The 26,828-nt window shown below is 43.3% G+C and overlaps 1 protein-coding gene across 7 annotated transcripts in view; it reads left to right on the top strand.

The window, feature by feature from the left end:
* Positions 1 to 26,828, top strand: part of PIK3AP1 (phosphoinositide-3-kinase adaptor protein 1) — a 132,459-nt gene that overhangs the window by 22,872 nt on the left and 82,759 nt on the right. Inside the window, exon 1 of one of the 7 annotated variants that reach the window (XM_088842218.1) lies at positions 21,317 to 21,621. The exons of the other annotated variants lie outside the window; for them this stretch is intronic. The gene's annotated coding sequence lies outside the window, so the exon portion shown is untranslated. Of the gene's footprint in view, positions 1 to 21,316; positions 21,622 to 26,828 lie in introns of those variants that run through there. 7 annotated transcript variants of the gene reach the window in all.

Raw genomic sequence — 26,828 nt, 5'->3', positions numbered from 1 at the left:
CTTTTTCTAAAACAGAGCCCCCCTTTTCATTTTCTAAAACTGTCTGAATATCATCTCTTAAAGCCTTGGTTTGTTGCTAGAGAAGGTCTCCAGCTCTGATTATAAAGCATTTTTATAGAAGTTTTTGGGCAAAATGTAATGTTGAAATAATCATACAGTAGTTGGGCAGTCTAAATCTTTATTTTCATTTTGAATTCAGAGTCCTCTAGACTATAGACATCCTTTGACATTGTTTCACTCCAATCTCTTCCATGGTACAAGGTGTTCTTTTGATTAAAACTTTCCCATGCTCTGGAAATAGTCTAGCTTTAGTGTCTGTAATGGCAAAAGAGGGACAGGGAACTGTGCAGTCAACAAGATGGAAATATAGAATATTAACATGAGAAAAGGCAACTTTGGGATCATCTGGCTCAGTCTTTCTAGTTTGAAAGGAACAAAGTAAGACTCAGAGAGATAGAAGAATTGCCCAGTGTTACACAGTTAATGGCAGAGATGAGCATGTTAATTTATGTTTCTAGTCAACAAATATTTATTGAGCTAATGGAGTGCCTGCCATGGGGGTGGCACTCTGCAAGGTACTGGGAAGTCCTGATGGAAAAGTCATACTCAAGTCCTGCTCTTCAGGAGTTTATGTGTCCTGGAGGTAGAGGGCGACTAAACAGCCAGTTGTTCTTTTAATTACTTAATGCCAAGAGGGTACAGCATTATGAAGCAGAAGTCAGGGAGCTCCCTATGAATAATAAAGGAGATCTGTGGTTTTCTAAGGGCCCTTTGGATAGTTACTTACTCTCATCCATTAAAGAAAGAATGAGTTTCCTGAGCATCCATCTTGGAAAAAAGAAGAAAAGGCATGGTTGTAGATATGGCAAATATTATCCACCTGCTTCGGAGAAGGCAATGGCAAGCCACTCTAGTACTCTTGCCTAGAAAATCCCATGGATGGAGGAGCCTGGTAGGCTGCAGTCCGTGGGGTCGCTAAGGGTCGGACATGACTGAGCGACTTCACTTGCACTTTTCACTTTAACACATTGGAGAAGGAAATGGCAACCCACTCCAGTGTTCTTGCCTGGAGAATCCCAGGGACGGGGGAGCCTGGTGGGCTTCTGTCTATGGGGTCACACAGAGTCGGACATGACTGAAGTGACTTAGCAGCAGCAGCAGAAGCAGCATACACCTGCTTATCTAATGGTAATGTATTGCCCAAATTAACCATGGCTTTCAGGCAGGGCTTTCATGTTCGCCAAGTAGTGATTCAGTTCAGTTCAGTTCAGTTGCTCAGTCGTGTCCGACTCTCCACGACCCCATGAATCACAGCACGCCAGACCTCCCTGTCCATCACCAACTCCCGGAATTCACTCAAACTCATGTCCACAGAGTCAGTGATGCCATCCAGCCATCTCATTCTCTGTCGTCCCCTTCTCCTCCCGCCCCCAACCTTTCCCAGCATCAGAGTCTTTTCCAGTGAGTCAACTCGTCGCATGAGGTGGCCAAAGTATTGCAGTTTCAAGTAGTGATTAGGACGGTCTAAAATTTTACATAGTTTTACTTAATTTTAAAATGAGTATTTTGATCATTTCTTTAAGTTTATAGACATCAGTGACGTTGAGAGGTATTTATTACTATGTTTCCACAATTTGGAACTTTTACATTCTTGTTTACCTAAATGTGAGTTGGTTAGAAGGACAGGCTAAAGATAAGTTGAAAATGAATAAGAATCAATATAAAATCCTATTCAGCATTCAAGAAAATAGTTAAGCAGTTGTACAAGAGCAGGATGAAGGAATATATATGTGAGTTGTGCATGTAAGGTCTGGTGGTTTTAGTTGAAGGCAAGCTAAGCATGGTCAACAGAGCACTGTTGCCTCCAACTGGGAGTGACCAGTTTGGAAGCTTTGCCACTGATGATGGAACCTTGAGTCAAAATAGTCTTGACAGGCAGGAACCTGGCTCCAATCCAACATACAACATTTTACAAGGCTAGGTGTTTATTTGCAATTAGGTCTCAAACTTCATCCCTCACCCCCCACCCCCAAACAAAACTGAACTATAGAATTAAAGCATGTTGGAGGAAAAATCCTGGCTTCCATGGTTTACATGAAGAAGAGGTGGGGATTTGAGGTAACCACATTATCAGTATGAATCAGCAAGGTGGCACACCTGCTCTAAGATGCAGTCTTGAGCTTCCCTTCTGAACAACAACCAGACTGGAAGAAATGACGGCCCTTCTTGTATTACACCCAGACAGTAGCTACCCATCCGGAGTAGCTGTTGGCAGAAGGTGAGGGAGTGGAAAGTTAGGTTAGGGGGTTGAGGAGACCTATAAGCCAAAGCTGTCTCTTTTGGGGGCCTACTTAGAAAGCTGAGTGTATTACTCTGGACTTTTTTGCTTGTAAGGAGAGAGAGCCCTGACCTGGGCCCAAGAGGAATTAATTAAGCTATGGGAAGGGTGGGAGTGTTAGTCCTCAGAGGGAACGTGGAACTAAAGACTTGAACTCCAGAGTTACGTCTCCACCTCTCTTCCTGTGTCTCTCTGCAAACCAGAATCATTCTCTGATGAGGCATCTCCAAGAAGGAGAATTAAAGCTCCTAGGAACTGCCACTCCTCAGTCCTCCCAGTTCCAGCTCCAGAGAGGAATTGACACTTACTCTCTCAGGTCCACAATTTTAAAATCCCAGGGTAGGATCTAACTAGTTGAACTTGGGTCAGGTGCCTAACTCTAGGCCAAGGAGGTTGGAGGACTAAGAATGGCCCATTTGATAGCCTGGGGAGTGGGATCTCTAAAAAACTTGGCAGCTTCCACTCAAACCACTTGGTGAGAGTGGAGGGAAAGGGAATTTTCCCGAAGAGGATCTGATATTCTGTCCTTATCAATCAGTGCAAAAGACAATTGCCACATAGCCTGGATGGAAGTGGAGTCTGGGGGAGAATGGATACATGTATATGTATGGCCTAGTTTTTTTGCTGTCTGCCTGACTATCACAACATTGTTAACTGGCTATTGTTGTTTAGTTGCTAAGTTGTGTCTGACTCTTTGTGACCCCATGAACTGTAACCCCCTCAGGCTTCTCTGTCTATGGGGTTTCCCAGGCAAAATACTGGAGTGGGTTGCCATGCCCTCCTCCAGGGGTTATTCCAAACCCAGGGATCGAACTTGCATCGTCCACTTCGGCAGGCAGATTCTTTACCAGGGAAGCCACTAATTGGCTATACTCTAATACAAAATGAAAAGTTTTGTTTTTTTTTTTTATTTAAAGACAGTCGTCTCAATGAGGGATCTGGAAACATGCCTGTGCCTAAGGAAACGGAGGAACTAACTGAGGATGTTTAATCATAGAATTTGGGGCTAGAGTAAAAGGGAAGCTCACTTTTGTCAAAGGACTCACCCAAGGATGCTTAGCTGGGTGGAGACAAAAGCCCAGGCCTCTAACTCTAAACTTAAGAGTTTCATCCACTCTACTTGATTGTCTTCCTAAGAAGAAAATATCAAGGGAAGACAAGAAAACTAAGAAAACAAGAAACTTAAGAGTTTCATCCACTCTACTTGATTGTCTTCCTAAGAAGAAAATGTCAAGGGAAGACAAGGAAATTACCTTCAAACATTTGAAGGACTGGGTGTGGAAATAAGAATGGTGTTGTTTGATGATGCTTCAAAGGTCAGGTGAGAATTCATGGGCAGTGGTAACCGAAAAGCAGAATTCTACTAGATTTAAGGAAGAATGTCAACACCTGAAGTGGCTAAGCAATGGAGCAGGTTTCCTCAGAAGGTGGTGGTCAGAAGTCCTGTTGTGAGAAGCCTTTGGGCTAAAGACTGCATCTTAAAGCAGTTATGCTACCTTGCTGATCCATACTGAGCACGTGGTCACCGCAAACCCCCAGATAAAGACGTTTATCCAAATATCTGCCAATGATGCTAAAGAAGGAGTCCCTCAAATCCCTTCCAACCCAGTTCAGTTCAGTTCAGTCGCTCAGTCGTGTCCGACTCTTTGTGGCCCCATGAATCGCAGCACGCCAGGCCTCCCTGTCCATCACCAACTCCCGGAGTTCACTCAAACTCATGTCCATCGAGTCGGTGATGCCATCCAGCCATCTCATTCTCTGTCGTCCCCTTCTCCTCCCGCCCCCAATCCCTCCCAGCATCAGGGTCTTTTCCAATGAGTCAACTGTTCGCATGAAGTGGCCAAAGTATTGGAGTTCCAGCCTAAGCATCAGTCTTTCCAGTGAATACCCAGAACTGATCTCCTTTAGGATGGACTGGTTGGATCTCCTTGCAGTCCAAGGGACTTGCAAGAGTCTTCTTCAGAGACACTGTCAACTAAAAACCTGGGTGGTGTTGTATTTTACTTTCCCCCCGACAGCTTCCTCCAGTTGTATCGTGTTTACAGCGTGAGATGCTGTGCTGACCGTTTTGTAACGATTATCTCACTGAATCTTCACCTATCATGGAGATACTCTTATCATCTCCATTTCACAGCTGAGGCACAGAAACATGAAGTTACTTTCCCAATGGCACGTGAAAACTTTGTTTTTGCTCCAATGCCCCTTAACTTAACCACTACAGTCAATGACGTCTCAAAAACTACTTGTTTCTAGTTCTATTTTTACAATGTCTCTCTCAGGTGTCCTCAAAGTGTGATCCTGAAAATACTCGCGTGAGAACCATATATTTTGGGGTTTGTTGGAGAACCAAATATTTTTGAAACTCATATTTTTAAAATATTCACATTCCCCATGTATTTGAACCCTACATTTTTGGTAAATGTTTATGTTCCTGAGCCCTACCTGTTACCCAAGGAACCAGAATGTTTATGTGGATTGGATTGGAAATATGTATTTCCAATACCTCCAAGTACTCAGTATGATTCCGATGGGCAGTAAAGTTTGAGAACCACTGGTCTAGATCTTTCTAGGGAAAGCTGGAGGGTAGACCAGATCCTGAAAAGTCCCATAATTCTCTAAACAGCTTAGACTATCTTCTGAAGACCATGGGGAGACCTTGAAGAGCTAAAAGTCGAATCTGACATGATCTGGATTGATTTTCAGTAAGTTCAGTCTGGTGGCTGTGTGGGCTTGGCTGGAGGCCAGAGACTGAGCAGAAGGCTCTTGTATCCTTCACGGGAGAGGTTGGGTGTAGAGCTAAATGTAAACAGATCCTACTGAAATGAGAAATGGAACCCAGGTTACATGTAGATTTTCTGATGAAATATTACAGAAATTTCCAAAGGCTCGTGTGAGTATTTTCTTGAGATAGCATCAAACACTAAGTTCCTCTGACATCTTATTCTTGCTCTTTGATTCTTATCACCAGCCCCCCTTTACTATCAGTGGTACATACCCTAGAGAGCTCAGGCGGTGTGTTTGTGCAAGGCCTCATCTCCGGTGGGTGGGGAGTGATGGTTGGCTCGAAGGAGCAGAGACCTAGTATAGCCTATTGAATAGACAAGGGAAACACCATGGTGTGTTGGGGTGGGGTGGGGTTGTTTGTTCCTAAATCTGTACATAACCAAGGGTTACTAGTGTTAGTCACTCAATCGTGTCCGACTCCTTGCAACCCCATAGACAGTACCCCGCCAGACTCCTCTGTCCATGGAATTCTCCAGGCAAGAATACTGGATTGGGTTGCCATTCTCTTCTCCAGGAATCTTCCCGACCCAGGGATTAAACCCAGATCTCCCACATTGCAGGCAGATTCTTTACCATCTGAACTATCAGGGAAACCAAGGGTGGTGAGAGCATTAAATAGCTGTGACCAAGCAGCCATGTCATACAGAGGGTGAATTACCTGAGAGCTGTGGGTGCTTTTATGGATGCTGTGAAATGCCATTATGCTTCTAAGAGGCTAAGGAAATCCCTGGTTTTTCTCTCTATCCTGTACGTCACTGGCTTCCCTGGTGGCCCAGACAGTAAAGAATCCCCCTACAATGCAGGAGACCGGGCTCTATCTCTGAGTCGGGCAGATCCCCTGGAGGAGAGCATGGCAACCCACTCCAGTATTCTTGCCTGGAGAGTCTCATGGATAGAGGAGCCTGGTGGGCTACAGTCCAAGGGATCGTAGAGTTGGACATGACTGAGCAACTGATCACCCATGTTCATCTTCTTTAGACTCTGCTATCCATGGTTTCTCCTCTCTCTGGACTTTAGGACTCGTTTGCAGGACATCCACAGGTAATACTCATTTATCTAGTCATTTCCTGAATTTTGAATGGGTTTCCCAGGTAAGAGTTTAAATTCTGTAGGAGTGGGGCCTGTGTGTTATTCCATGAGATTCTCCACTGTGCCCAGCACAGTGTGGGAACACGGATATCTTAGTAAATGCTACTGAGTTGGTTGGCAGCTTGGTTGAAGTCTTGGAGGACAGATATTATAGTTACTTTGCAACTGAAGCCACTTTGACAGAATGATTAAATTACTCTCTCAGTAGGGTCATAGTCATTATCCATCGCAAATGTGCATTGACTGCCTACATCCTGAATTGTTCAGAAAAAAAAAATGCTTTCAGAACACTCATGATCTAAATAAGGAATCAAATACAGTTTCATATTTGCTTCAGGTGATCTTGCTGCCCTTCCATTAACATGCATTTATTAAACACCCACTCAGCGAATGCAGTGAGGACTCGGTGTTCTGTTAGATGCTCTGGAGGCATTATAGATTTTGTAGGAAACGTAGGGTGTTCTCTCAAGAATCCTCATGAACGAAGCTGGTGTGTGGGCATTTCTCTGTTAAAGAACAGTTTCAGTGTCCAGGACTTGCTCCCCAAGGGGACGTGTTGCCGTGGGGGATGGCAACAGGTTTCGGCTTTGCTGTTCTCCCCTTGTCCCGCCTGTGTTGTCAGAACTAGCTCCCTGTTTCCTACTGCTGCCTGGAATCAGAACTTGAGCACAGAAGAGGCTATTAAGAGGACCCTGGAGAGGAAGCAATCAGTTGGCCAAGGCAGTTAAGTCTAAGACCTGGAGTCAGGAGGGCCAGGGTTCTAGTCCTGGCTTTAGTATCCAGTTCTGGGGTTGGGGGCAAGATTCTCCGAGACTCCATTTCATTATCTGTAAAATGTGGTGAAAATGCCCACCTCACAAGAGCAGATGATGGGAACATACGGGCCCCCACTCGCCCACAATCTCCTCCTTCCTCCAGGTTCATATCTGCTCTTTGATCAGCATTTGTCTGATGAGTTTGTTCCCCTCTTTCTATCTTCATGACGACTGGTTTGGTTTTAAGTCCTGATCATTTCTTGTCACAGCAACTGTTTTTTTTATTTTATGGTAATTTTTAATTTTTTTTAAGTTTTAGAAATCTCAAAAATTATAAAGGTAATACATGCTTGTTATAAAAAAATTTTTAACCATTAGAAATCTGTAGAGGAAAAAGTGAAAATATTTGTCTGCTTCCCCAAATCCTCATTCTCTTAGAGGTAATGACCATAAACAGTTTGGTGTGCCTTTCCAGATCATCCTTATAAATTTATAAAATCCACACAGACATTTTTCTCTATAAATAGAATCATTGTATACATATTATTCTTGATTTTCTTTCAATTAATTGATCCTTTCTTGTGAATTTGTAACATATATACACATAAAGTTTCTTTTTTTTTTACAAAGTAGATTATTGTATACATTGTTTTGCAGCTTGCTTTTTATCTGACCTCATAGACAACTGTCTTTTAATTGGTCTTCATGTTTCCATTTCATACCTCTCCAGCCCATCTTCCACTAAACTACCAGAAGACTTTCCTAAATCCAGATGGGGAATCATTTTCTACAGGATAAAGTCTAGACTTCTTAATAGGAAGAGTTCAAAGCTCTGTACCATCTGTCCCCCTGCTGACTTCTGTAATTTTATTGCAGTATTAGATTTGTTGTTGTTAGCGGCAGAAACTTTTTGTTCTCTGAACAAAACCTGTGTATACCCACAGTGTTTGAAACAGGTAAACATGGAGCTCTTGGGGTGAATGTGTACATTGGTGGGGCCTACAGACCCCAGCTGCTCAGGGACCCTTCCCTGCACCCTAAACACAATTCTCTATCTTGCTTTATATTCTCTTACGGCTTGTTGGTCCTTCTGAAATCAGCCTAAAAAGAACAGAGATGTATACAAACTTTCCCAGTTTCTCATTTTTCATTACAGGACTGCAGCTCAATAAAGAACAAATTTGGGGGAGTTCCCTGGTGGTTTGGTGGTCAGGACTCAGTGCTTTCACTGCCATGGCCCTGGGTTCAATCCCTGGTCAGGATTCGGCAAGTCACGCAGTTCATGGCCAAAAAACCCCCAATAAATCTAGAAGCTTTTTGTTAACCTTGTTACTAGGAAGAAATGAATTCCATATGTGTTAACTTTTTGTGACATGTCCTGAATGATTCCTTGAAGATTCTAAGATGTCCAAACTTAGACATGGAGATTTAGAAAGCCATTTTTGGGGACTCATTCTTGTCACATTCGGCCTTCTCCTATTATTGACCTTTCTCTGTTCTGGAATAACTATTGTATTATGTTTCGATCTTTATGATCCAAAGACTGTGAGATCCTTTAGGATTGAAACAAGAAGATCTATTAGAGAACAGCTGTCCATGAGCTAAGAAAGAGGGCTGCAAAACAAAATGAATCCAGCTGAGTACTCCCAGTATCTGGCTCAGTGCCTGGCACATAATAAATGTTCAATAATCTTTTCATCCCCAGAAAGCATGTTGGGTATGACAGTTCCCTTGGCAACATGGAGGAAGAGATACAGTCGTTCCTATCGCCAGGCGTATGAGGCCCGTAGTTTGCTGTTAATATAGCTTTGGAAATGGCCCCCAGGACTGTAGCAGGTGAGGCTGGTCAGCATCTCTTCTCGCCAAACCACAGCCAGGCTTCCTCTGCTCCTCCCAGCTACGTGGACCATAACAGAAAGGGGAAACTCGAGGTGCTCTCTCTTTGCTTAATTCACACCAGTGATAGGCTTGTGCATCTTGAGTTTGATGACCACTGAATGACCACCCAAAAACCGTGCTGGGATTATTTTAGATTTAACATCAGTTGTAAGAAACTCTGAAAAAAATCAAGACATAAATAACTCAAACTGAATTTTGTGGCTTTTGTGGATCTATTTATTTATAGTTTTGAAAAGCAGTAAATCTACAGCCTTAAGATACTCAAAATGACATTCTTTGCTTCTTTTGACCACAAAAGCCACACATCTGTTTTATTACTAAGAGGCTGTGTTGGGGGAGATTGAAATCTTCCTACTTATCTTTAAAAAAGCGAAAACAAATGAAAAGCCAAGAACCCCTCTGTTGGTTGCAGTGCATGTATTGGGTAGGCTCTTCAACTGTTAGAAAAGGATTTGAACTTTATTCTCACCCTGTCTTATTAATTGGCAACTGGCATATCCATCAAAGGGTGTCATCTCAAATGTTCTGACCTCTGAATTCTGTGATCATATCTATGTTTTACATGTCTTACCCTTCTTGGTCCATTTTTTCTTGTATGGAATGTGTTCAGTTGGTCCATCTTTTCTGGTCAGTTGGAAGGTACCCATTCTGTCTTAAATTCTGCTGATTCTGTCTCAACCTTTTTTCTCAAGATCGTTGACACACCAGTTCATTGGTCTTTGAGTGCATTGGGGGGGTCTTCTTTTTTATTATTCCTCTACACTGTCCTAGGTAACTCAGTGGCATGCATCTCCTCAGTCCTCCTCCAGCACGGCCCAGGCTCCCCACACCATGGTCTTGTAGAGCAGCGTATATTGTACAGTACTGCCTGCCTGCTCCCAGATAAGACTTCACAGATCAAGCCATCTTTTCTCAGTGGTCTGGGATTGGCTTCAGCATTGGTCTCACTCAGGGGTCTGGACATCCAACCCCATCTACTGGAGTTGGCACTTGATGTGAAACCAGCATCCCATTCCTGGTCTTGCACTCTCCACATTTATTAAGTGAGATAACACTCTCTTAATGTGTAAGATTTGTCACTTCTGGGCATGTAAGATATTTTGGCCATTATTTGTAAATACCCCTACCTTCTGCTCATGTTGCCTAACTAGCTATGTCAACACTTACGTGGAAAAGGATGACTGAATACCTTCAAGAGCTGCCTTGATTCCCACTGCAGCTGACTGTTAGAAGTGTTTGGGGGAGGCTTCTTTATCATTTATTATTTAGGGGAGAATTCATCCACATTTCCTGAGGAGCAGAGTTGCACTGGGAACAAGTCAGGACATTTTTAGAAACTTTAAAATGAATGTCCTCCGGTGAGCTCTACTAGGGCTTAGTAGTAAAACTGAGCCGTTGGTCTAATCTCTGGTGTCCATACTGAGGTCACGGGTACAGCCAAGGGATGGGCATCACCTCCTGTGTATAGACAGAACCTTAAAAGACTTCATTGAGAGAAAAGGTGTTAAGATTTCACTGACATTTTGGTGTAAAACATCTGCCATCCGATGGAATTATAAAAGTAAAGCTCTCAAGGTATTGGATGAAGTCTCACTCATCTTTGTGAGATGTAGTTCTCAGTATATGGTAGCATCTGCTGCTGCTGCTGCTAAGTCACTTCAGTCGTGTCCGACTCTGTGTGACCCCATAGACGGAAGCCCACCAGGCTCCCCCATCCCTGGGATTCTCCAGGCAAGAACACTGGAGTGGGCTGCCATTTCCTTCTCCAATGGTAGCATCTAGTGCTTGATAAATATTTGATGAATGAATAAATGAACAATTGGAGTATCGCATTATAGTTTGGTTTTCAGGAAATAAGCAAGATCAAATTATTTGGCTTATGAAAGATGACAATTTTGTTGTCTGAATTTTCAGTACATCTGAATTGCCAATTTCTGGGATTTTAAGTAGCAAGGGAATGAGAGGAAGTGATGAGATGGGTGTGTATTAATTTGTTATTGAGGTTAGTGTCATAAGTAGATTTTTTTTTGTCTCAGTAAAATTTAGAAAGGTATCTTTTCTTGCCTTTGTCTAAATCTGAAATATATTTCCAACAGCTGCAAATACTCAGGCCTCTTGTGGCATTGTACTCTAAACTAAGAAAAAAGTAGATCTCTTGGGTGGGGATATTTTATCCTTTTTTATTTCTAGTTTACTCTCCATTACCTTTGCATATTTCCACATGGCCGTGAGCCGCACCCACAATTGAATATCTCCTCTTCAGTTAACAGGTGAATCCTGAAAATTTCAGATTTGCCTACTGCACATTGAATATCCAAACCAAAATCTTGTTTTATTAAGAAAGAATTTTTTTCAACATGATGAAAATCCATTTTGAAATTAGCAGAATTTCCTGCCTTAGCTCAGAGTCATCATCTTGGGGAACTTTTTATGAGATGGTTGTCACAATTATAAGTGAAGCCTTGTTTTGATTTTAACAGTTCTCAGTGCAGAGGCAAACCCTTGAGACTTCAGCAATGTACAGCCATCAGTTGAGGGAGAAAGTGTATGGTGCTAAGTGTCTAGAATCCACTTCAAATGCCTGTTTTTAGAACCTTGTTACAATCTTTTTAAATGCAGTTTTCAAAATAGATTTTTAATGGCTATTTTCTGAATAGCTTGGATTTGCAACTGAAAAGAAAAACAGCTCTTAAAAAAAGTAGATGATATCAGAGTGGAAAAGTTGTCTTTAATCCTCTGTGATGGTTGCTATGGTGATGGTTGAATGTAAATTTCAGTTTATATAAAACCCTGCTAAGGTTTTGATTAGAGACTAGAGGCAAGACTTGGTGTCAGTTGGTGAAGTGGCTAAAAAGCATCTATTAATGAGGCAAAAGGGAAAAACGAAGAATGGGGTCACACAGCTCTCTCCCCACTCAGGTATCATGTCAGCACATACTAACCACGTAGTGGTGACTAAGGCAGTACAAATTAGAGCAGGGTATGAAAAATGGTGCTTTTCTCCCTTGACAATTTCTTCCTTGAGGAAATTGAAGACAAGAGTGCTTCCTTGTAGAAGAGGTAGCTCTTGCAAAGATGAACTCCCATGTGCCAGTTTCATTAGTTTGAAATAGGCATTTGGTTATGGGAAAGCAATTCAAGCATTGGATGTAGGAGCTGGGTTGAATGTCCTCTGCAGACCCTCTAGTCTCTACTCCCCATCTTTTGAGTGCTTGCTCAAATCAACAGGAAGGAAAAACAAGCAAACACCTGGTCAGAGAGGTTAATAACATTAAGTTACCTTACAGCTTCAGACACTAGAGCTGTAAATCTACCTGGAGAGTAGGCTTTTGCCTCTTAAATTAATGGATTTAATCTAATCAGGAATAGTTAAGGATCAGTAAGTAACTGAGCTAATTATTATACAAATAGGTATTTGTTTACTCTTACTCTTTATTGCTACCTACTTAATTCTTTTGTATGTGTAGTTGCTCTAATAGTACACAAAATAATACATATACTTATTATTTAAGTATAACAAATATACTTATTTATTATTCATATCTGTGTGTATGTTTTTTAAAGAGGGTTACAGTGGGAAAGCCTAGCATTTGCTTTCTATTCATCACGTCTATAGAGACAGGGGTCTTCAAGTCCCTGGGCAGAATACCAAGTCGTTGCTGCCCACCTGACTAATTACAGACCAGAGTAGTGAAGACAGGCATGGCCAATCTATGCTATGGACAAAAAGCTCAAAAAAAGCTCAAACTCAGTTGCTAAGTCATGTCCGACTCTTTGTGACCCCATGGACTATAGCCCACCAGGCTCCTCTGTCCATGGGATTGTCCCAGCAAGAATACTGGAGTGGGTTGTCATTTCCTTCTCCACGGGAACTTCCTGGACCAGTTACTGAATCCTCACCTCCTGCCCAGGCAGATTCTTTACCACTGAGCCACCAGGGAAGCCCATGCTATGAACACTCAGGGTAATTGTCTGTCTCAATTTCATTTGCCACTACTCATGTCCTAAGTAAAATTGGGAAGTAACTGGACTTGCCTTTTGATAACCTTGTACCTCTTTTTCTTCCGGTCTCTGTACAACTCACTGCTCAGCAGGCCCTTGATTCAGCACCTTCATGTCCAAAGTCATGCACTCTGACTATGGAAACACTCTAGTAGAAATCCCCCAGGTTCCAGAACAATCTTTTTCTCTAAAACTCTCCTCAATATAGTCCAGATCTCCTCTCCAAAGTGACTGATGTCAGCTGAACACGAGAAGGTAATTAGATTAGGCTGTTCATTAATGGCTCTCTTTAAAGGATTATCTAGTGGAGTAGACTCTGGTCTTAGATTTCCTTTCCAGAAAGCAGACCTGCTGATATATTGATTTTGGATTTAGCCTCCAGAACTGTGAGGAAATAGATTTCTCTTGTTTAAGCCACCTAGTCTGTGTTATTTTGTTATGGCAACGCTAGCAAACTAATACAGATTTATATTAATAGATGGATAACATTTATAGTGGCTGCATAGTTATTACATTGAGTGCATGCATACTAAGTTACTTCAGTCGTGTCCAACTCTTTGCAACCCTATGGACTATAGCCCTCCAGGCTCCCCTGTCCATGAGATTTTCTAGGCAACAATACTGGAATAGGTTGCCATGCCCTCCTCCAGGGGGTCTTCCTGACCCAGGGATCAAACCCACATATCTATGTCTACACTGGCAGGTGGGTTCTTTACCATTAGCGCCACTTGAGTGGCAGAAGCATCATTAAAAATTATCTTGATCTAGTTCAGTGGGGATTATCCTACATTCTATTCTGATGTCTTAAAGCAACTCAGTTTGTGCAACAGATTAGAAATCCGGTGTGGCATTCACTTGTAAAGATGAAGTGTAGGTTAAGGTTGACTACCTGGTTGATAAGGAACCAACAGTATGATCTTGCCACCGAAAGCTATTACAAAACTCAGCTACATTAGTAAAAAGATAGCTCTCCAGTTGTGAAATATTGTAATTTCACTCTATTCTAGCTAGAATGGTGTTTCATTCTGGATGACACCTTTTCAGGAGGAAACTGACCAACTAGATTATGTCCAGAGAAGGACAACCAGGGACTTTGGAAATACGTATGAACCATGGTTTTGTGGAAATCGCTGAGGCTGTGTTCTGAATTGTAGGGGAAAGGAAAACTCTATTTGAGGTGGAGTTACAGTGGAAGTTCTAACATTCTTTCTGTGCTGGATGGTGAGTGGAGCCAGTGAGTACATGGCATCCCCTTGGTGACAGTTATTGTGCATATAATAGAAGCTGAAACAGAGTGACAAGAAGAGTTTATATTCCATGCTTGGGGGAATATTTTTCTCTTTTTCTTCTGGTGCAAGTGAATCTGCAACTGCCACAGCCATCTTGCTACCAACCTGAGAATGAAGCTCAAGCTGAAGATGATAAACTAGAGAAATGGAAAGGACCTAGGGTCTTGAGGGTGTTGTTGTTCAGTTGCTCAGTCGTGTCTGACTCTTTATGACCCATGGACTGCAGCACGCCAGGCTTCTCTGTCCATCACCATCTCCTGGAGCTTGCTCAAACTCATGTCCAGTGAGTCGGTGATGCCATCCAACCATCTCATCCTCTGTCGTCCCCTTCTCCTCCTGCCTTCAACCTATCCCAGCATCAGGGTCTTTTCCAGTGAGTCAGTTCTTTGCTTCAGGTGGCCAAAGTATTAGAGCTTTAGCTTTAGCATCCGTCCTTCCAATGATTATTCAGGACTGATATCCTTTAGGATTGACTGGTTTGATCTCCTTGCAATCCAAGGGACTCCTTTCAAGAGTCTTCTCCAACACCACAGTTCAAAAGCATCACTTCTTTAGCACTTAGCCTTCTTCATGGTCCAACTCTCACAGCCATACATGACTATACCTCTTCTTAAAATCTTCTGCTTCTGTAAGGTCCATACTGTTTCTGTCCTTTATTGTGCCCATCTTTGCATGAAATTTTGAGGATGTTACTGAATCCCTATGTCTGTCACCTGCAAACTCCCCAACTATTGGACTTGCTATTCTGAGAGATAAATGTCCTTATTGTTTAAGGCATCTTGAGTTGGAATTCCCTTTACTTGCAGTCACTTTCCTGGTGGCTCAGATAGTAAACCATCTGTCTACAATACCGGAGACCCAGGTTTGATCCCTGGGTCGGGAGATCCTCTGGAGAAGGAAATGGCAACCCACTCCAGTACTCTTGCCTGGAGAATCCCATGGATGGAGGAGTGTGGTAGGCAAAGAGTCGGACACGACTGAGCAACTTCACTTACTTGCAGCAGAACCATCTTAATAGATTCTACAGAGTTGGGCTAAAGATAAGAATGAGTTTTCACACAAAATTCCAAATGCCCATCAGTGGAGTTAGACCCTTTCAAGAAGGGGACTTTTGTTACTGTTAACTATTCAAATAGAGATTGACTATGATTTTCTTAAAAAAGCCTTTATTGAGTGGAATTTTGCTCTAAATGATTCTCAAGTGTTGTTCAAACCCTGATGATCTAAGATTCAAAAATAATTCTTATTAAGGTGTGAGTGACCATGAAGATGAACTTTTCCCCAGGGCATTTGCATTATCTCCAGGGTAGCTCAGATGAAACTTTTATTAGTCGAATGTGGAGGTGGGGGAGGTTTTGTGCATGAGAGCCTTCCAGGTGCTTCTTGGCTGCGTCATGTGAGTGAGTCATGGTCCCCTTTGCCTATAGGAGTCTGTGTCTGGGCTCTCCACTTTTGGAAGGTTGCTGAACCCTAACGAAAGGGAAATAAACCATATTGTGACTACTGGGTTTGCAAAACACAGCATGCAAAGGGCTGCAATATGGAGAGGAAAAGTGAGCAAGACAAGCTTCTGTGGACTGTGGGCTCTTAGTGGAAGGGGCCCAGAGGCTGGGGGAAGGGAAGAGGTAGAGAAAACATTGCCAGGTTTACAGGGATGCAGTTTTCCTCCCATTTTATAATAACTCATGGTCTCTTTTGATAAACCTCCCCCTTCCATAGTTCATATTACAAAATTATTATTTAAAAATTTTAAACATAATAGAATATTGACTGTGCTTTACAAGCTACACAGCTTCTCCATCCTAATCCATCACATTTGCAAACACTCCTCTCTTCTCTCTGAGAAGACATGAATCACTGAAATAGATTTTTCTTAATACTGGTCCCAATGTTGATTAGGTTTCTAGCAGTTTCTGTAATTAAACATAAAATAGTAGTGAAAACTATATTTGCCCTCATGCTCATGACTCTGACAGAAAGTGTGATCTCACGCTGTGTATCTTGTATGACACATAACCAGACTGGGCTTGTTGGGGAGAAATTTCACAGAAGCTGAGAATGTAGCTGGTGAGGCTGGTGTGGTGTCACTCACAGAGGTCAGGGCTGGACAGAGAACCCGAAATACAACTGTATTGTCCACTCTACCTTAGCGCAGAGGAGGCACTCTGTGAGTAGGGATGCGACTCCCTGGGGATCTGGTGGTTAATGAATCACTGATCTGAAGGTGGGAGTGTGAGAATGTCCAGTTTTACTTTAAGGGATCATTTTTTAAGAATTTGGATTTGCAGGGAAACCAAATCTGACTGATTTTCCAGTTAGTGAGAGGGATCAAGGCAAACAAGAGGCCAAGGTGGTATGAAAAGGCTGATTACTAAGCTTGTGGATATTTTCATGTGTAATGGGGCCAGAAGACTGTCCAATCAGTGTTACCTCCCTGGTGGTGGCAGCTCTCTGTCTTGGGCACTGGGCATGTCTGGTGTCAGGGTGGCCAGTGCTTTCCTAGCTCTGATTGAAATACCAGAAGAGAAAAAGAAGCCAAGTTCAGAGATGGACTTGGTGCTTTTGTTGGTCATACGTACAAGTGGCCAGCATGGTTACTGCTCTGAGGCTTTACCTCCACTTCTGAGAAAACTCATATTCTCTCAGATGGGAAAGCCTACGCAGCCTGGTTGGGGGCACTCAACCAGTTTTTTAACTTCCTGCCCTCAACTCTGACCTCAGCTGACACATAGCTGCTCAAGCATTGGATTCCAGCTCCAACACGGAAGCTTAAAATTCCCTGAAAAAGTCCCTGTAAAATGGAGAATATCATTCTGGAAGAAACAGTTTGATCAGCTCTGTTAAGAGGTTAATTATTAAACAAAATCAATAATCTTTAGTTTGATGTTGACTCTTTTCAGTTTAAAAAAACAACTGAAGGTCATTCCTTCAAAGATTAAAAAAAAGAAAAAAACAAGCAAAACCCAGAAATCCCAGCATATTTTTGGTGACCCTCCGGGAAGTGGAGGTTCGAGAAAAAGCCTGTGAGGTGGCAGTGGAAGGGATCAGAGTGTGGTTTCCAGTTTGGGGGCTCCTTTTTGTGGGTTCTTAGTTGTTATTGCCACCATGGCACAGAGTCTGCCAGGCCAGGGAGAGGCCCAAGCCCGTGAACTGAGGCCATGAATGCTGTGACTGCCTTGGGTCAGAGCCAGTCCAGCAAGGGGACACTGTGGACTTCAGTCACATGGAATGGCCAGAAGCCAGCAGCGGCCAGCAGTGACCACTGCCAGAAAGTCAGCCAAGGTTTTAAAGAAAGAATTAAGGTCACAAAGGCAAACAAGGAGTCCCACACAGGTGCTCAGAACACACAGCATAGCAGGGTCATGCCTCTCAGAGCCTGTTCTTGGGGGGAAGGTGTGTGAATGATGGTTTCCTTCAAAGGTGGACAGCTGGCACGGGATGTGCCAAGGACACTGCAGGCGAAGTGCAGCCAGTGGAAGAAAGCAGAGGGATTTGTGGCTGTAGGTGGATTCTGGCACAAGACCTACCCTTTCCCTGCAGGAAACAGCCAAACTAGAAAAGTCCCTATGACCTTTCATTTGTAGACAAACTGGTTTGCTTGTTTGAATTGTGATCGCGTCAAACCATGATTTTAAGGCTTATGAAGACATGTGAAACTCAAATTCAAGCATGCTGTTCTCATATCCTAATTGCTAATAGAAGTACTTCATGATTAGTAATAATAATGGTCAAGGAAAGGACAGCTGCCTTTTTATTGAGCACTTAATATGTATAGGCACAGTGCTCAAAAATAACAATCCTAAGAGGTTGAAATTGTAATTTTCATTTTACAAATAAGGAAAATGAGGCATGGAGGGGTTGAGTTACTCATTTAAGGTAGCCAGCCTGTAAGAGTGAGGATTCACCTTAGATTGGTAAGAGCGCCAAATCCCCATGCTCGTAAGGACTACCACGTGATGGCCATGAGAATGCACCTGGCAGACCTCCAGCTCTAGGAGTGCAACTGACCAGGGGCCTCAGGCCTGTGCTCTGAATCTGTCATGGCGTTTGACCAAGGCCCTGCTTCCCACTGGCTGTTCCCAGCCAATGACCACATGATGGGGATGCTGCAGCAGACTGGCTCCCAGACAGCACAGGACTCCTCCAATAGGAGGACTTCCTCAGCTTGTGGAACTTTCTAGAATGCTTCCACCCATCCTTCCTTCCTGCTTTTCTTCACTCAGGCTCAGGCCATCTGGTGTTTCTCCTAGCCTCCCTCCTCATTTTCTACTGCAGGCACTTTCTCTAGTAAAATCCTTGCATATTTAATCCCATTTTAATGTTTTTTTTCTCAGAAGACCGGTACTGAGACAGTGTCCCACACCAAATGTTGAAGACAGCTTGGTTCAGCCTGCCAATGTAAACTGGGGATTAGTCTGTTTCCTGTTTGTCTTTAAATTTCACACTAAAAGGCTTGAGGCCTTGCAGTGGTCCTCCCTGTTTGTATTTTCCTACCTCTGGCAGCTAAGGTGGATGGTCTTATGTCTTTCATCAATTCATCCATTCACACAAGAAGCATTTATTGATTTCTCACTGTGATTTCTAAACCCTGGGGATCCAGAGATAAATGTCAGAGAATTTGCCCTCAAAGAAATCACAGTCTAGTGGAAGAACAATTTGGTTGACAAACGACTCTGAGTGCTGATCACTCTTCAGTACTTACTCTTCCCCAGGTACTCCTTTAAGTGTTGCATATGAACCAGCTCACTGCACACTACTGAGTGAGGTAGGTGGTATTATCGTCGCCATTTGCACATGGGGGAAGCTGAGACACAGGGAATTAAGTGACAGAGTTAGAGTTTGAATGCATAGAGTCCTCTCACTCACTGCTGTGCCATGCTACCCCTCGCCATGCCACCTCTTAGACAGTGTGATTGTGCCCGGGAAAGGCAGGCTTCTATTGTGACAGAACCCTAAGCCCAAAGCAGCTCAGTTTCCCCTTTAAAAATCCTTATCAGCTGCCACAGTGATCTGTTGAGCAGTCTGGTGGGTGCAGACACCTGCTCATTGTGGATAATCAAGGCTTTCTGTTCCTGCCTGCCTGGAGGTAGGAGGATCTCTGCTGGTGTCTGTCTCCATGGTTACCCAGAGCATCCCTGGGTTGCCTGACAGTCACTTCCTGGGTCACATGTGACTGGCTAGCCCTGCACTACTGTATGCACACTTCCACACAGAGAATCATTTCATAGGAACTACCACTTGTTAAATGACTAATAACAAAAATAACAAATACTTAATTTTGTCTAGTACTTTTCAGTTTTCAAAGGGCTTTGTTTATCACTTCATCCCAATAAGCCTGTACAGCAGACCAGACAGGTGTGAATATTCCCATTTTAAAGAAAATGATATTGAAGCTTTGAAAAGTCATGGTACCCTGTGACTTGGGAGAGGGGACTTGTATCCAGGCCTCCCTCCTTGACTGTTATCTCTTCCAGAGCTCCTCAGTAATTGCATTTATGTTGCTAGAAGATATTACACCATATCTTTAGAGCTTTGCCCCTCATAGCCCATATTTTAATTATTGGGGGAAGTCAGCAGCTCCTGTATTTAAAGAAATTTTTTATTTTGGCCCACAATTATTTAAGCTGATTTGGATGTCATCCTGTTCTGTATTTTTTAAGCCAATCACCGAAGACAGCATGCTCCCATCCCAGCTTGACCGTACTTGGAACCCAGATACAACATCTCAGGGTGAAGAGTGAGAGAAAGTTACCCATTCCAGAAATGGAAAGTGAAACTGACCAGTGCAGTTTCATAGTTTCAGCTGGTCAGATTGCTAAAGGTCTGCAAAAGTGTGGGAAGGTGAACACCCACTTGGCCTTTCCTGGAAGTGTGATGACTGAGTGGCAGAGAGACGAAAGAGGAATTTTCTTTACAATTTCTTAAGCTTGGTTCTGCTATAAGAGTTGCCTTCAGCCTCAGTTCTCGGCCGGGGGAAAATGAACTGCATTGTCATAGTCTGCCCCAAACAAAGCCCATTTGTCTGTCCTCATACCAGCAAATCCAGATGTCAGTGTCTGCTTAGATTAGAATTGATTCCTGAACCAGGAAACCAAGAAGAAGCTGTTAAAAGCTAGTTATTAATGGCCTCATTACAAACCTGTGTCATGCCATTTGAACGAAATTTACATAGAGAGAGGAAGCACATTTATAAGTGTTGGAAAGAGATGAAGAAAGAGGAAGCTTTCATGGGGGGCTGTGGTAGCCCCTGCTTTGTTAGCAACACTGGGGTTTCCTGAACGATGAAACAGGGGCCTGCTGGAGAACTTTCTCCCCAGTGGTGGCCTTTGAAATGTAGTTATGGACAGTGCGTCTTAAGGCTCTTGATAAACTTGGCCAGTGAGCAGCCCCACTCACTGAAGCAGCCCCAAAGATCATGGGTTCAGGATAGAATGGGTTTCTATGGAACCTGAACCTGGTTCTGACGATGGGGCAGCAGATTTTCTCCCCCAGCCCTTTCCAGATTTATCCCGGAGACTGGTTGAGGGCACTTCAGCCTGTGGCCAGGCAGCAGCTCATACAAGGAAATGATTTCCCCACTGGCACTGTGTTTCCCAAGAGCAGCTGTTCCTTTGATCTCAGAACTGGAGAGGAGATGGGAGCCTTGAGTTCTTAATGGGGTTCTACCATTAATCCAGAAGCTAATGACTGAGGGCACTGACATCAGTTCATGTCCCTGTGCCCCCAGTTATCCATCTGCAAAAGGGAGGGGGTCAGATCTGTCCTATGTGCCTGGGGATACTGAAAGAAACAAACGAAAACACATTAAAAAGTTCTGAGGCACTGGGTGGTGCAAGAGCTCCAAATATCCCTCGGCTTCTCGGTTGAGTATGGAGCGACTTGGCTCTGGTACTCACTGAAGTGTTTCCTGAAGGTTGAACTCAGGAGAGGGCTGGAGGGCCCCAACCCCAGCTGGGTGGGTGGGAAGGCTGCAGGCAGATTTTTATCATTGGTGGACAAGGGTGAGCCCACATTTTCATCGGTTGTCATGGCAGCCTCAGCTGTGGGGCTATTTTTATTCAAGCTGAAAAGCAAGTGGGGTGAGTTGGGGAGGGGACGGGAAGAACCATCATCCTTTGCTTTAAAGCTCAACTAAACTGACACTTTGAATAGCTCACTTAGAGCAGCTAGGTGGGGGCTGCATAAAGGTCTTGGTGGCCCGAGGGCTCCTCTCCTCCTGTCCTGTCCCCTTATCCTGAGCTTTGAGGACCTTGAGGAGGCCCAGGGGAATTGCCTGGTGAATGAAGGAAAAACGATTTCTTGTCTATGTGAGCTGGAAAAGACTGGGGTTGATGTACAGTAGATTGCTGATCCAGAACCCTCTACCAAGTGCTGGGAAGCCATCGATGTGTGGTGAAACCCGGCAGCCTAGGGCATCTGCAGCTAGCACGGATCACTGGATGGCAGAGCAGGTCGGATGTGACAGGTGAGCCAGCCTGTGCGGGAAAGATCAGCAGCATCGACTGCCTCAGGAAGTCAGTGTGGACTTATAGGAGGAGCAGATCCATCCTTCCTTCTCCTTTCTACTTCTTTCTTCTTATTTTCAGGGAGGTAGAGAGGCCGCCATGAGTTCATTTAAAGTCTGGGTCAGGGCTCTGTCCATAGGGCTCTTTCTGCCTTGCCTTTTTGGCATCAAGAGGATATGATGATGAAGGTGACAAGGACAACAGTTGATGTCACTGTAATGAATTCACACTAGCACCACTAAATAATCATCACCTCCTCCCCATACCCCGACCAGTGCCAGTAAGACCTGTGGTGGGTAAGAGTCTGGCATTCCACTGAGTCCTCTTAACATCGTTCTGATTCATGACTGTGTATGACTTTAGGGGGTAGCTGGTGACTTGCTGGCTGGGTATACTTACTTTGGGGCTTTTTAAGTGAAAACGGTTAGTTGGACGGGAAATTCGATACCTATTAACTGAGGTGGGTGAAAAACGGGGAAGAAAGACCCATGGGTGATGACTAAAACGAAAAAGCAGTCTTGATGTTTGTCAGGAAGCTGCGAAGAGGTGGGGTTGTTGAAACTCAAGATCTGAGTCCCTCTCACCTCCCCCAAGAACCCACACGCTTTTACAGTGGAACAGAAGCTCCTTCATTGGGATCCACACGTTTGGAATCTGGGGACAAGGCCAGGGTTGAGGTCTCCCTTTGTACTAAGGACACAGCACTAGCAATGACACTGATTTTTTAAGCTTTTAGCTAGTGTAAACAAGATAAACAGGAGGAGAAGTGTTTTGTCTACTTAACAACCATTTTTCTAAGCATTTTGTGAACTGTGCTTGTAGTATTCTTTCAGACACTGGGTTAATTATAGCATCTTATTTGCTCATGAAAGCGGGTAGAGCAGGATGTTGGCTTGGTAACACTTTGTTAGCCACTAGTTCATGTAATTTTACAGATTTAAAGGCACTGCTTGCTCAGGGTGTGATGGGTGGTCAGCTGCTACACTTCTCCATTCTGACTAAGATTTAGAAAAGAGCTGACATACTCTGCTTGTGTATCTGGAATTATTTCAAAAACGAGCAAAGAAAATTCTTAAACTTTGGGTTTGGGAATTCCCTAACAGTGCAATGGTTAGGACTCTGCACTTCCCCTGCAGTGGGCCTGGGTTCATTCCTGGTTGGGGAACCAAAATCCTACAAGCCACATGGCACAACTAAAACAAAACAAAACAAAAAAGCCTATGGTTTTAATCTATATTTTACAGAATTTCCTTTTCTCATGAATACTGTTTGCTGACAGGTCTTCATTGTGCAGACCAAACTCCTAACATGGCATTTGGGATTCCTTTCCTGTCCTCCTCTCTCCCATCACCCTCCCTCCACACTTTATACAGAAGGTGCCTTGCTTCCTGGGATCCACACACATCATTTGCTCTCATGCCTTTGTGTCCTTAAGCTTGCCTTTACCTCTGCCAGGATAGTCTTTCCAGCCCCATGTCCGCATTTTCTGTGCCTTTGAAGGCCCTACTTGTCACATCTTTGGGGAGACCCTTCTTTGATCCTCTGGTGGCCATAAACTATGTTTTATAAATCCCTGCTTGTCCATTTGAGGTTATTCCTGTTCTCTTTTGTCTCTGGAAGGTGGAGAGAACCTGTTTCTCTCCTCTGTCGTCCCTCCACTTTCAGTGAAGCTGAAATGTTCTCACTGTGACATTTCCTGGGAGGCCTAGGCCAGAGTTTGAATATTTGTTATTCATTGAAAGGCATTGGATGTTTGTTGAAGGAATAAAGGAATGAATTACTAGATATTTTACTAATTTAAATGAAAAATATGCTTTTTTTCATCAAAAGGGTAATCCCAGCACCCAAATGCTATTTGCTTTGGTTAAAGTAAATTCTTTATCCTTCAGGAGGTTTTTCTCAACTTCTCTAAACTTCTGTTAGGTTTTTTTCATGCGCCAGCACTTTTATAAACAGCTGGAAATACAACTCACTTTATTTAGTTGTATTTATGGTCTCATAATGGAGTCGGACGTGACTGAGTGACTTCACTTTCATGCATTGGAGAAGGAAATGGCAACCCACTCCAGTGTTCTTGCCTGGAGAATCCCAGGGACGGGGGAGCCTGGTGGGCTGATGTCTATGAGGTCGCACAGAGTTGGACACGACTGAAGTGACTTAGCAGCAGCAGCAGCAATGCTTCCTGGTATTACATAGTTCTCTCAGTTGTTTCATGTGGAGCCTTATCTTCCCAGTTCAGCTGCCATCTCCTTAAGGCTGATGCTCTCCAGGTGCACTCTTGGGAACCCCTGTGGTATCCTTGTCAGGCATATTCAGTGGATACTTGCTTGGTGATTAGGAAGTTCAGGCTTCAGAACATTGTATATTGGACTTTGAGAAGTAGTTGTTTTGTGATATCATCATTGTGGTTTAGATAGGATGGATGAGTGTCAGAACAGCTGAGAAATTTCATCCTGAGTGGAGAAGTCTCTGGAAGCTTGTCCAGACCTCAGACATCTCTCTAGACCTCTGTCCCATCTGTGTGTTGGTTAAATTTGGGCCCTGACGTGGGATACAAATGCAGAGGGAACATGGCTCCTTTTCCTTCATGGGCCACACTGCCTAGGTTGTTTAACTATTCATTTTTGCTTTCTTCCAAGAACCTTTGTCTTGTCTAGTCAAGGCTATGGTTTTTCCAGTGGTCATATATGGATGTGAAAGTTGGACTATAAAGAAAGCTGAGCGCCAAAGAACTGGTGCTTTTGAACTGTGGTGTTGGAGAAGACTCTTGAGAGTCCCTTGGACTGCAAGGAGATTTCAACCAGTCCATGCTAAAGGAGATCAGTCCTGGGTGTTCATTGGTAGGACTGATTATGAGTCTGAAACTCCAATACTTTGGCCACCTTATGTGAAGAGCTGACTCATCTGAAAAGACCCTGATGCTGGGAAAGATTGAGAGCAGGAGGAGAAGAGGACGACAGAGGATAAGATGGCTGGATGGCATCACTGACTCAATGGACATGGGTTTGGGTAGACTCTGGGAGTTGGTGATGGACAGGGAGGCCTGGCTTGCTGTGATTCACGGGGTCGCAAAGAGTCGGACACGACTGAGCGACTGAACTGAACTGAATGGAAGAACCTTGAATCTTCTTCCCTCTTTCTTTCATCAGACACAGTGGGATCCTGAGCGCAAAGTGATGGTGTCCTGCTTCATATCAGCCTAGAGACAACCATGAGCCCCTGACTGGCCCCAATGACCACTTCTATTTCATCAATTTTCAGCTCGATTGGTAGAAAGCTCTTAATTCTCAGTTGAAATTTATCTCCTTAGTTTCCTTCTTTGTTCATTTTCTTTTTCCTTGTCATCTAAAACTTGGAGAAAATAATTTGGCGTGTTAATGCTACAGGCCTTTTCCCTGCTTTTCCAGCTTTGCTTTACCTTGTTCTAAAAATCACTAATAAGTTTAATTTGACAAAATGAAAGCAGTATAGCATAGTTCAGCTTTTCCCAAACTTTGGTCATCTGAGACTCCTCAACATCATTTTGGTTTTTTTTTTAAACACCTTTTTGAGATATAATTTATATGCCATATAATTTATCCATATGCTGCTGCTGCTGCTAAGTTGCTTCAGTCGTGTCTGACTCTGTGCGACCCCATAGACGGCAGCCCACCAGGCTCCCCCGTCCCTGGGACTCTCCAGGCAAGAACACTGGAGTGGGTTGCCATTTCCTTCTCCAATGCATGAAAGTGAAAAGTGAAAGTGAAGTCGCTCAGTCATGTCCGGCTCTTCGCAACCCCATGGACTGTAGCCTACCAGGCTCCTCTGTCCATGGAATTTTCCAGGCAAGAGTACTGGAGTGGGGTGCCAAATTTATCCATATTTATCCATATCCAATCCATATATCCAAATTTATCCATAAAGAGTGTGCAATTCAGTGATTTGGGGGTATATTGCATTATCAATTTTTTAAAATTGTGACAATATATATAAAATAATATTTGCCATTTTAACCAATTTTAAATTACAATTTGGCAGCATTAATTACATTCACAATATGCAACCATTAACAGTATCTATTTCCAGATTTTTCCATGGTACTTTTAACAATACTTTCTTTAAGTCAATTCCTGTTTTTTCATGTAAATAAATTTATTTTGAAAGGAAAGTTTGCTGCTATAAATTAAAAACCAATATCTCTGGATAGAAAAAAGGTAACTATAAAAATAAATACAATAAAAACAGAACAGTGATATTAAATTCTACTAGACATTTATGCCTGCAGAAGCCTGTGGGCTTAGTGCCTTGTTCTCTCTGTGGTTCAGAGGGAGGTAAGCATGTTAAGGAGAAGTTAAAGGCATCCTCTTACCAAATTGAGCCTTTCTTCTTGATATAAGTGAGACTGAAAGGGTTGAAAGGGGACTGCTTTCTTACATGTGGCTCACTGTCAGTACATGTTTGCTGTAGACTTTGAAATTATCTCCTGTGTACTGATCACATGGTCTCCAGAGTGGGAAACACTATCAGAGTGCATGAGAGCATGGATCTGGGGGTTAACTTTCTGTGCAGCATGCACTGTGTGACTTGGACAATTTATTTTAATTTTGGTGCCCTAGTTTTTTCATCTGTGAAATGGGCAGAATTATTCTAATCTATTCAGTTCAGTTCAGTCGCTCAGTCGTGTCCGACTCTTTGTGACCGCATGAATCACAGCACACCAGGCCTCCCTGTCCATCACCAACTCCCGGAGTTCACTCAAACTCATGTCCATCGAGTCAGTGATGCCAGCCTCATTCTCTGTCGTCCCCTTCTCCTCCTGCCCCCAATCCCTCCCAGCATCAGAGTCTTTTTCCAGTGAATCAACTCTTCGCATGAGGTGGTCAAAGTATTGGAGTTTCAGCTTTAGCATCAGTCCTTCCAATGAATACCCAGGACCGATCTCCTTTAGAATAGACTGGTTGGATCTCCTTGCAGTCCAAGGGACTCTCAAGAGTCTTCTCCAACACCACAGTTCAAATTAGTTGTGATCAAATAGAATCATTTATGTCAAGGGTTTTGCCTGGTTCCTGGCCTATAGTAAATGCTCAACAGTGGCATTTGTGGTCGTTTTGAAGAATGATACTTGTTTATGTTGGGGTTTCTCTGGTGGCTCAGTGGTAAATGAACTTGCCTGCCAATGCAGGAGACA

Source organism: Moschus berezovskii, chromosome 12 (assembly GCF_049115385.1).
Source record: "Moschus berezovskii isolate FMDL1 chromosome 12, NW_MosBer_1.0, whole genome shotgun sequence".
Taxonomy (NCBI): Eukaryota; Metazoa; Chordata; class Mammalia; order Artiodactyla; family Moschidae; genus Moschus; species Moschus berezovskii.
Note: the sequence above shows the minus strand (reverse complement) of the source record. Positions and strands in the feature narration are given on the sequence as shown.